General features: G+C 41.4%; 1 long non-coding RNA gene across 1 annotated transcript; it reads left to right on the forward strand.

Moving 5' to 3' along the window:
* The first annotated feature begins 4,509 nt into the window (after nt 1-4,509).
* On the forward strand, nt 4,510-9,530 carry LOC120405771. Its single transcript, XR_005598852.1, has 3 exons — nt 4,510-4,568; nt 9,059-9,167; nt 9,259-9,530. It is a non-coding gene; the product is annotated as an uncharacterized LOC120405771 (long non-coding RNA).
* Nucleotides 9,531-11,852: the final 2,322 nt, after the last annotated feature.

Raw genomic sequence — 11,852 nt, forward strand, 5'->3', positions numbered from 1 at the left:
CCATTAAAGGGAAAAGATAGTATCTTATTTTTCCAGGAACATAACCCTCGGGTTTACCTAGCAACCATTTACAAGGGCTTATGGAGCATCACTGTACCTCAGCTGCCTATTGCTTAGCAGAAAGAGGGAGGATTTTCTGTTGGTTTGAGCAGCTGGTTACCATCCCCAGCCTTTCCAGACCATTCTAGATACAGGATGTACAGGCCCTGCAACTCTACCATTCGGCCAGTCCACCATGAACAATAGATGGCAACAGTGGAGTTGCTAACTCAAGCAAGTCTTTCAGATCCGGTGTTTTTCTTAAAGCCCCCCATTGCTGGAATCAAGTGATTAGAGATTTTCAGCTTTCATTTCATTCATGGTTGCAGAGAAAAGCCTGAAAATGTGACCTTAGAACAACCTAAAGGCTCAGAAACCAGAAGGCAAATAAAACTGCAAAATTCATTAAACACATTAAACAAAAAAAAAAACAACACTCAGAAAAGTTAAGCCAGTCTCATGATTTTGGGATGTTTAGGGATGCTGAGATTACACACCACCACACAGCACAAGAATGAGAGTTTCTTGAAATAGGTCGGGAGTGGGTTTATCTTAAAAAGGCAAGGCCATGCTTTCCTTCTACTACAAGCCCTGGGGCCTGGAACCCTAACACCATGGACTTTGCCCTCAGTTCAAAACTACCCTGTTTCTGTTTCCGAGGGACACTTCCTACAATGACCTTGCCCTGGTTTCCCTTTCAGCCCCTCCTGGGGCAAGGCTTCCCCGTCTCTCCTTTAGTGGAAAGCCACAGAGCTGGGCTGAAAACAGTTTTTCCAGCCCATCAGTATTTTTGATATTTCAGAACATTTCTTCCAAACCTTCCTGCTGTATGCTGGTCACATCGGTGTTGTCTGTACGCACCCTCCACACCAGAAATGCTACAAAATTAAGACTAATCTTGTAAAGCTTGGATTCAAAGGGAATATGCCCAGAAGTGGAAACCGGAAGCAATTAAAGACAGTTAACTCTGATGTTTTTAGAACTCTAGTTTTTCTTTATGAAGTGTTTAATTCATATCTTTCCATAATATTTGGTGTGATTTTGTTGGCTTTTTTCTTTTAAAATGAAACACACAACAAAATCAGGTAGCCAAAACCAATTCTGTGCCTCCTGGTTTGCAACCCTAACTCTCACTGGACTTCAAGTGTGCAGTATCCAAGAGCATAACTGAGTCCTTTGATTTTTTTAGGGCTATTGGAATCCATGTTCTCAATATTTTGTGGTGTAACTTATCCAAGGCAATAAAGCTAAACAGTCCCAGAGCTGGAATTAAAATGCAGGCACTCCTGGCCAGTCCCATGTGTAAAAACTGCCAATAGTATACTCAACACCGCTGACCACACTAAGAGTGGCAGGAAAGTCAATTTTAGTACACATTCATTTAAGTGTTGCTAATTTTTTTAAAATTACATGTCCTGTAATTTGCATTTACATTAATAGATGTAGATAAAGTTTTATGCCTTTACATATCATTGTGCAACAGCACCTTTAATACTGAGCCCTGCTTGTACTACAAGTTAAAAGTTGCTCCCATTCTAGTCTCATTTCTGATCTCTCATGTGAGCTTTCTAACTCAGAGTAGATTCTTGTTGTAACTGTCCTATCTGTTGAAGAGACAAGGTGGATGAGGTAATATCTTCTATCAGACCAACTTCTGTTGGTGAAAGACAAGATTTGAAGTTACATAGAGCTCTTCTTCAGGTCACCATGTCTGTTTCACCAACAGAAGTTGGTGCAATAAAAGCTGTCACCTCACCCATCTTGTCTCTCTAATATCCTGGGACCAACATGGCTACAACAATACTACAAACTATCTGTTGAAGTCAAGGTCAGAATAAATGATTTGAGGAAAACCAACTCAATCTCTGTTTAGCAGGAGCAGATAGGTATTTAAGGAATCAGTATCTTTTTTCTTTACAAACAGAAGTCAGTGTTCTTGGATTCATATAAAGTCTTGTCAGAACATTGGCCAAAGGCTAAATTCAAATCCTCCTTAAAAAACGTATTTGTCCAAAATCTGTTAGTATAAATCAAACTTCCTCACCAGCCAGCCTTCAGGTTTTTCATGATTTATGAAGCTGTTATTTTGCTAAATCTCTCATTATTGCAGGCCTTAAATTCTCAGATTATTACTCTAAGCCCCACCCCCAACATTCTATAAAAAAATCCAGGGCCAATGAGGGGGACTCGAGGCTCCAGGCTTCAGCCACTGGGCTGGTGATGGGGGAGTTTGGGTCAGCTGACTTGGGCTCACAGGGCTAAAAAATTGCAATATAGATATTCAGGCTCATGGTGGAGCCTGGACTCTGAGACCCCCCCATGGAGGGTCCAGCCTGAGCATCGACACTGAAATTTTATAGCCCTGCAGCCCACACCCTGCTATCCCAAGTCAGCCACGGCATCTTTTATCGAAGTGTAGACGTACCCTCTCTGGATGTTACTGGGGCATTTTATTAATTTCTAAGTTAGATTACCCAAGTAAGAGCTACCAGTTTTAAGGATGGGCAGAAGTTGTTTTGCCAATTGGGAGTACCCTCGTTATGGTGGTTCTGCACAGATAATTTTTAATTCCCAGCAATACTGCTTTTAGTGGAGGACAGTAGGTAGAGGATTAATAACTCAAATACTGACTGGGTTTCTGATGGTACTGATGCTGTAATGGCATAGTCTTAAATGGTGACTTCTGGGGCCTGTTTAAAGGACCGTTACAGAATAGATGTACATAACACTTTCTGACCACCCCAATTCCAGCTGCACCTGTATGTTTCCAAAAGGGGAAAGTTAGACTGCACAGTGCTGTATACCCCAATTTAAAATAAAGACTTTTGTAACTATTTAAATAATGTATCTTAGTAGAACTAACTGGGTATGAACTCCTCTGGGTAGTTCAAGGACCTGAATGATATATATACACCAACACATAGACTCTATTTTACACACACATTCTATATATATATATATATATATATATATATATATATATATATATATATATATATATATATATATATCTCACACCACAAAACAGTATTTAGTATGATTTTTAGATGTTTAATAAGCATTTAGGGCCAACACTTCAAAAATGGCTTCCAATTTTGGGAACTTCAACTTGTGAATGCTTGAGCAGCTACAGTTCCCATTTATTTCAGTTCAGCCTATGGGTGCTTAGGAGCTCTGAAGGCTGTGGCCTAGCTATGGTCCAGATTAGAGGCACTCAGACTCACAAGCCATCTTTTGAAACTGCAGACTCACAGAGGCGGACGTAGAATTGTGTGTGAATTTTTCTAGTCTGTGGCATGGATTGCTTTCTTTTGCAAGAGTAAAAATTATGTTGCCAAACAGCCAAGTGTCTCCTTGGTTATTAATATTTCACTTACCTTATTAGGGTGTATGCTACATCCAGGTACCTGGCTTGAATCTAGCATTTGATAGTGGGCACTGTTGTCTTCATATTTAATACTACATGAAGCCATATGGCCTAGAACTTGCACAGAACACTAAATACACTGTGTACGGAACATACACAAAAGGAGCTTATATTCTGGCAACATTTAAAGCAACTTAATAACATTTTGGGGGAACTTATTTCAATAAAAATCTGCCATTTGATCCATGGCCATCCACTGAATAACACTGATGCAAAATGAAGTGAGTTGTAAACCTGTCAGTTGGGCAATCCATTTAATTTATTATATCTGTGTGAAAGTGCACATTTTTGGAATGAATGTTTTAATTGAATTTCACCATCCCTTGGCAAGATACACAACATATTCCAATACCATCATACACACAGAACTTTGGGGGGCATTGTTTGCTGTTTTAAGTGCTATTTAATTAAGATGCCTCAGGGTCAATATTTGATTTTGAAACATGCTTTTTTGTTTGGTTGGTTTTTGTTTGCAAATAGTCCTGTTTGTGTGTAAGACTTAGTAGGCTATTTTACTTCCAGATACAAGAACAAAAGCTACCACTACCAAAAGCTATAAACACAGGGCTATTATTATGAGAGAGAAGTGTTGCACAAGATCAGTCTTTCACAATATCTCTGTAGTGGGAAAGAATAATTTCCTCCCCTACAGGAAGGGGTGAGTTAGATTCCAGGGCCTATGTTATGTGGGAAGTCAGACTAGACAATCTTCATGGTCCCTTCTGGCTTTAGAAATCTTTAACAAGAGTACCGTATTTTCCGGCGTATAAGACGACTTTTTATACTAAAAAACAACCCCCAAAAATTGGGGGTCGTCTTATACGCCGGGTATAAACAGCTTCGGCTACATATAGAACGTCCCTGTGCTGATACTGTATGTACCGCGCTGAGCCAATCCCGGCAAGCGGTGTATTCTATTAATGCATACAAAGCCTGCTCGGATTGGCAAAGGTTGTAATAGCCCGCCTCTCTGACTCAGCCTATCCGAGCAGGCTTAATAGATGACACCGTTCCCGTGAACGCTCCGCCCTCCTTCTCCTCCCCTTCCCCGGCTTCCTGTGAATCAAATGTTCGCGGGAAGCCTGAAAAAAGGAGCGGGCAGGTAAGCCGGGCGTGTGGGGGAGGGGGCGGGACGGCTCCTCCTGGCCCTGGCCGAGCGCCCCAGCCCGGTCCCAGCCAAGCACCCCCGGCTCGGGCTGGTCCCGCCTGCGCGGCTCGAACCTGGCCCAGCTCGGGCCCCGCGGCTGCGGCTCGGGCCCGGCCAGGGGAGTCGGGCCCCATGGCTGCGGCTCTGGCTCCGGCTCCAGTGTCGGCCGGGCCCGGGGAGTTGGGCCCCGTGGCTGCGGCGCTGGTCCTGGTGTCGGCCCGGGGAGTCGGGCCCCGCGGCACTGGCTCCGGTGTCGGCCGGGCCCGGGGAGCCGGGCCCCGCGGCTGCGGCGCCGGTCCCGGTGTCGGCCTGGGGAGCCGGGCCCCGCGGCTGCGGCTCCGACCCTGGCCCCCGGCAGGGATAAGAGGCCAGGGCCAGGGCTGGGACTGGGGCGGGAGAGGAGGGGTTGGATCGGGCAGAGGTTCTGGGGGGGCAGACAGGGGATGGGGCAGGGGGGGTTGGGTAGGCGCCGCGTGGGAGTTCCTGGGGTCTGTTGGGATGGTGGTGGATGGAGTCGGGCAGTCAGGTGTTGCCTCGGAAGGGGGGGTAGTCTTATACGGCGAGTATAGGCCAAAACCTATGTTTTAACTGGAAAATTAGGGGGTCGTCTTATACTCCCAGTCGTCTTATACGCCGGAAAATACGGTAACAGTTTTCAAAGTAGCAGCCGTGTTAGTCTGTATCCACAAAAAGAACAGGAGTACTTGTGGCACCTTAGAGACTAACAAATTTATTTGAGCATAAGCTTTCGTGGGCTACAGCCCACTTCATCGGATGCATAGACTGGAACATACAGCAAGAAGATATTTATACATACAGAGAACATGAAAAGGTGGAAGTAGCCATACCAACTGTAAGAGGCCAATCAATTGAGATGAGCTATCATCAGCAGGAGTAACAGTGTACAGCTCTGTGTTTATAGGCATCAGCAGCAATAATCTATGGATTGACTATATCATGGTTTGTGACCATTATCAATTAAACAAACATGAGAAAGAGGAGGGAAAGTAATTAGGGTCATTTTGAAAGTGTTAAATCATATTATTCCAAATACGTTTGTTGAGAAAGAGCTCTGTGGAAATTAAAGAAATACAATTTGTGCACCTCTTATGGAAAAGGGGACACAAAAAACAATATGGTGTCCCAGGAAGGGGTTTTATAAAATACTTAGAAATGTAGGTTGTTTCTTCTTAAATATCCCTCTTAGGGTAAGAAGGGAAACAAGCTGCAGCAGCAAATTCTACAGCTATGACTGACTCTACTGCATCATATGAGAAGACCTGAACGCCTGCTTATTCTTGACTCTAGAGTTTTCTCCTTCACATTTCTCAAAGATCAACTACGTTCCCTTCTGGGTCAGGCTGCAAATTATATTGTTTGTGGGATGCTGTTTTATTTATTGTGCAATTAGGTTTCTGTTTCTCCATCAGCTCTGTTGTGTGTTAGGTCACACTGCTTTTTAGCATTATGTTTTTAGTTAGTCTGTCAAGTGCCCAGAGGCATTCAGTCATTGGGTTTCCACATACATTTGAAAAATTACTACTACTTGGTACTGCCTTAAATAAGGATTAGTCATCTCTTCTCTTAAAGAAGAAAGAGGGGGAAATGGATTGAAAATATGGCGTATCTGTATCTTATTTAAAAGGGGGGCCTTCCCAAGAATTGAAGACATGCCCCTATTTTGAAGTGGTTTTTACATTAAAGTCTGTGTCTGTTATTAAGCTTTAATAACTTACTACAAAAAGCCTGAATAATATGATCTACACTTCAGAACTAAACATGTACACACCCTTGGTTGGGGCCAAATTCTATTATGAATATGGTTTATTCTTTTGTGTGTTGACAGAAAAACAATATATTACAGAAACCTTTATAACTGTTGCTACCAAGGCTATGACATGACTAACATGGATTTGCCTCAACTGTGTTATTCTTGTAGGGTAGACAGAGCCTAAACAAGCTGTGGGGGAAAAGAAGAGTATGTAGAATACAGAGCAACCACTACAGAGCTTCTACTAAATCTGCAACCCGATTCTGGACCAGAATTACTGAATCCACTGGTCATACCTCCAACAGGCCCAACACACACACAGTCTTCCCTCCGAAAGGGAGAGCCACCAGCAAAGAGCAAAGAACTTCTATAGGGTCTCCAGTTCCTTAAACCATTCTCTATAGTGGAAACATGCTTTTTTCTCTGAATTTGGAGTCACTGGATTTTGCCCTATATGTAAAAAATTGTTTTTAAAATGTACTTTAAAAAAAGATTATCTTGCATCTGTAGTAAGAAAATGTACTAGGTGGATGGGGAAAGAAAGGAGTTTCCTTTCTGAAATAAGGACGTTAAATTTGAGGGGTGATAATTCCTCGTCTTCTAAACCTATGTGTTTCATCATATCACAGATTTGCTGCCATTAGGTATAAGCATTATTTCTAAAGAAAATGTTTAAAGGCCATAGAATTATTTAATAGCTGAAATTTAACAGCTACACACCACTCAGCATAATTTGTGTAAGAGATTTAAAAAAATCATAGAAGTGAGAGCCAGAGTTAAACAGATATAGTGGAGGTACGTTTATATTGGAGGCATTTTCATCCTTAATAATCTATCCTTAGATGAATGCAATTAATTTTCACAATGTTCTAGGTGTGGGTTTTGCCATTTTACAGTTTGTGTTATTAACATGCACATTGTTCTAACAGGTAAAAGTCACACAAGAGCCTCTGACATAAGAACCAAACAGTTACTGGATCTGACAGACCATTCCAACAAAACAAACACCCCTTTGCTAGTGAAGAGTCAGACTAAAAGTGTTTCAACAGAGTCCAATTAAGACCCATTTTTTTAAAATGATTTTCTTCACAAAAATTCTACACTCTTTAAAAAAAAAAAAAAAAAACCAAAAACAATATTGGAAAATCTGGGAGTGAACCCTTCATTGCCATCTAGTCCATGGGGATCTGGCCATCACTTACTGTCAACCCATCTAATTTATCTAATTTAACGTTGACCGCTAATCATTTTGAAAATATATGTAAAGTTAAAAGTAACAAAATTCTAGGCATCATAAAATCAAGAAATCTATTTCCACTGTACTATACTACTAAAATGTATTACAACACTACAAAACAGCTCCAGACTGTAGGCCCAGAATTCTGGGTAAAATAACCTTGTCACAGCTACACTTACCTTTTGAGGATAGGTCATTTACAGACAGTTTCACCAAAAATTCTGAGGGCAGAGAATATTGGGGCTGTAAAACAAACAAAACAACAGAAAGCCATGTCTGAGTGGAAAAGGCAGTGGTGGGAAGGGGGCTTCAGGCAATAGTCTTGTATTGTGTGGGTCACCTGCAAACCTCCCCTTGTTCATCTGAACAGATGTGGCAAAGAGGAAATGCACAACCACAGCAACAGCAAAAACATTTGTACCGAATTAAGCTTCCTGGGGGTAGGTGTGCAAAAATCCAAAAGGAAAGCCTTACTAACGGCTGCATGTTTGGTACTTTTGTGGTTTGTCATAAAGGTCACTGTTTAAGCTAGTTTCATTTAATGAGCATGGGTTTTTACTAGTTTTATTGTTGTTTTTTGGTTATTCCTTTCATGTATGTTCAGCTCCTTAATATCTTTACCGTAACATTTTAAAACAATTTTGTTATTTCTCTGTTGATGGTGAGAACTGTTGTATAATTTTTTTCGTGATGGTGGTGGTTATTTACAAACTGATTTCACTTACACATGTATTTGATGCTGGTAAATCAAGTACCAGCTCTGGCCAAGGCCATAGGCATTAGCCAAGAACTGTAAATCCTGGCTGGAAATCAAACCAGCTCACCCATATGTTAGTTTTGTTCAAAATAGGTATTAGTAGTATAAGAATGTATTTTGTGTTTAGACTCTATGAAATGCTTGTAAGTTGCTACATGCATTAATCTCCTTTGTAATGTCTGTACTTCATGCTACAAGGTAAAATATAAGTTTATTTTATAATTTTAAATATGCCTGCTCTGAACTTGTAAACTTGGGCAGCGTGGTTCCCACCTCCCATTCCTCCTCAAGAAGGGCTATCAAGTCTTAATGGGACATACAGGACAAAAAGCTTTGCTGATTGCCCCATCCACCCCTGAAGCAGGTAGGTTCAGGGGCCCTCCTCTCATCAGTTTGAACTCTGGGAGAAGGACATAAAAATACTCACAAAAATAAATAGTTCTCTTTGCTATTTGAGCTGCCACGGTACCAGAGACACTAAATGAAAGCAGAGATTCCCATGGTCAACCTGGGTCTGCCCTGAAAGACATTTTGAATGTGCAGATTAGTAAATGTCTGGGACTTTAAGGAACCATAGATGGTAACCTCATTTATGTGTATATATTTGCTTGCTTTCACCTGGTAAATAACTCAGGGGAGGGGGGAAATGAGTTAATAAAACTTTAAATGGTTTATTACAGGATTGGCTACAGGCGTTGTCGTTGGTGTCAGACCTAGGGTAGCAGCTGATTTAGATTAAGTGACTGGACTCTTGGGACTGGAAGTAACCTGAATATTATGATCTTCAGTGTAAGTGACCATTTATCACTAAGACCCAAGACCCCATTTGACCAGCTATTGGAAAACAAAGGCACTATATATCTTTTTTTCCCCATTGCAGCTGGACAGTAGAGTTGTGTGTCATCCACATACTAATGGTATTGCAGCCTACACCAAGCTCTCTCGCCATCTTCCCCAGCAAACCTCTTGAGCAGCAGGGGGTAGCAGAAAGAAAGCCAGTGGAACCAGACATCAGAAAACCCCACGGGCTGATGAGCCATTACCCAGTACCAGCCAAAAGAAATCAGAGGAGAAGTAATGGAAGCACTCAGTCAGCATCTGCAGGGTAATTGACAAAAAAACAAACAAAAAAAAAAAACCCACACCTCACAGTGAATGGTTCTAAAACTGATTATACTGTAGTTTTATATAGAGTGCAAAATAAAATTATGGTGCAATTAACATATATGCATTAGCACAGTTTATTAACCATTAAAGATCTTTATAAAAAGATCACTACTTGAAAACCATAAAGAAATAGCATAACAGAGAGAGCAAGAACAGAGGAGAAAACAATGTGTCACCAAACAATTCAGGGAGAGAGTTGTCCTTGCTTCTTTGCGTCTAATTATAATGCTATACAGGATATCTTGAAGCAGATGGTATTTGTGTTTATTTTATTGTTTCCTAAATTGCCCATCATGAGCATCTGGGAAGCTGAACAAAAATTAAACACAGTAATGGTGGGAGCATGGGGGGGTTGGTGGGGGGGAGAATCAGACTGGCTGGCACTCAAACAAGTGCATGGGAAGGCAGGATGGTGGAGGGGAGAGGCACAAGGATCCATGTCTTTCATAAGGGCCTGCCATTATCGCCGATCCTATTCTTGAGGAAGCCCAAGGCATGTCCTAGCCCTATGCCCCAAGTGATGCAATCCATCCATAAGGGGATGAGAAAGGCCACAACTGCACTGGCAAACAGCAGCTGCAGAGAGTGCTGCACCATCTGAAAGGATGCAGCGGCAGACACTGGGAGAGAAATTCTGCCTCCTAGTCAGAACTCCCCCAGGGGCACCGTGGCACCACATGGCCCTTTACTCAGGCCTGTGAACAATTTGCACAAATAAAATTAAATACAAGTAATTAAAAGTAGTAAGCATTACACCCAGTAATAAATGTTCACAGGATCCATGCCGTGAATGAGATATTTAATAAACAAAAATAAGCATGATTATAAGCAGAGCATTTTAAGTCTCAACATTTTCACCCTTTTCCATACATTTCTTATATCAGATAATATCACTGACCAAATTGCTCTAGGAGAGAGAGAGAGAGAGAATTGAGATGAATCCTGAGCATTTATTTAGCTCTTCACAAAGAAGGACCTCAATTCTGCATTTCTCTGAGCACCCAGAAATCCATTTGTAGTCAGTGGGAGAGTTGGATGTGTAAGGAATGCAAGATCAGGCACATCAAAATGAATTCTCAGGTGGCACTGAGAATTCTCTCTCAGATGCTGATTGGTCTTGCTCACATGCCCAAGGTCAAACTGATTGCCATATGCAGGGTCAGGAAGGAATTTCCCCCCAGGTGACATGGGCAGAGACCTTGGTTTTTTGTTTAATTTTTTCCTGCAGCAGGGAGTGCAGGACACTCGCTAGGATCATCTGGATCTCTCTCACTTAATCAATTCCCTGCCATTGCAGGGGCCATGGGCATCGGTGTACTGCCCATTCTCTGTCTGTGGCACACAATAGTTTCCTAAGGCTGTAAAAATTTGGTCTAATTCTGGTGGTTGGGATTTGTGTGGAATGGCACTTAGTGGCCTGTGATATACAAGAGATCAGACTAAAGGATCTAGTGGTCCCTTGTTCCCTTAAAATCTAGGACTGTAATCAATCATGACAATCCTGTGAGGGAGGTAAGTGTTGTTGTCCCCATTTTACAGATAGGAAATCTGTTATTAAATGGTTATTTGTACTGGAGTTACAGCCATCTGTATTTAGGAAGTGATCACCATTATTAGTCCATTTAACTTTAAAGATGATTCATTTTTTGCTGGCCTTAAAGGAAAAATGCTGAAATAGAATCCATACATGCAACTGACATGGACAACAAAAGTTGTTGCTTGAGCAGGCTGAGGGCAGCCTATAGCCATAACGATTTAGGTGGAAGGCAGATGGAAGAGAAAAACCATGATGCAGGATAGTAGAATCTGGAACTCTTGCGCTGAAACTGTTTAATAATTGAAGTCAAATAAGAATTTGTATCATCACCAGCTGAATTAATACTGTATGTTTGTAAATTACTTTAAACATTATTTTGTTTAGTAGGCTAAATCTTCTCTTTATTGTACCAATTGCTAATAGTAGCATATATCTGCTTTACTCCAAAGCTATTAAATGTATTGTAAATCCATATTGTAGCCAAAGGAGACTAATCAAAGGCTTTCCCCAATGACAGGCATAAATATGGAACAACTGGAAAAAAATTAATAAGAAAATTATGTGAAAACCGAGCCGCCTGTACTACATGTGGGCTTAAATTACATAGCCATCAACGGCTGCTGCTGCTCAGCAGAAGAAGGCTACATATGAAAAACAGCAGCTTTGAGTGAACAAAACAAATAGAAATAATCATGCTGGAAACATTTAGAGCAACTGAAAAATAAGCTGTTAGAAAATGTGAAAACCTTTCATTTAGCAAAGCATTATAA

The sequence above is a fragment of the Mauremys reevesii genome, linkage group 5, assembly GCF_016161935.1.
Source record: "Mauremys reevesii isolate NIE-2019 linkage group 5, ASM1616193v1, whole genome shotgun sequence".
Lineage (NCBI taxonomy): Eukaryota > Metazoa > Chordata > Testudines > Geoemydidae > Mauremys > Mauremys reevesii.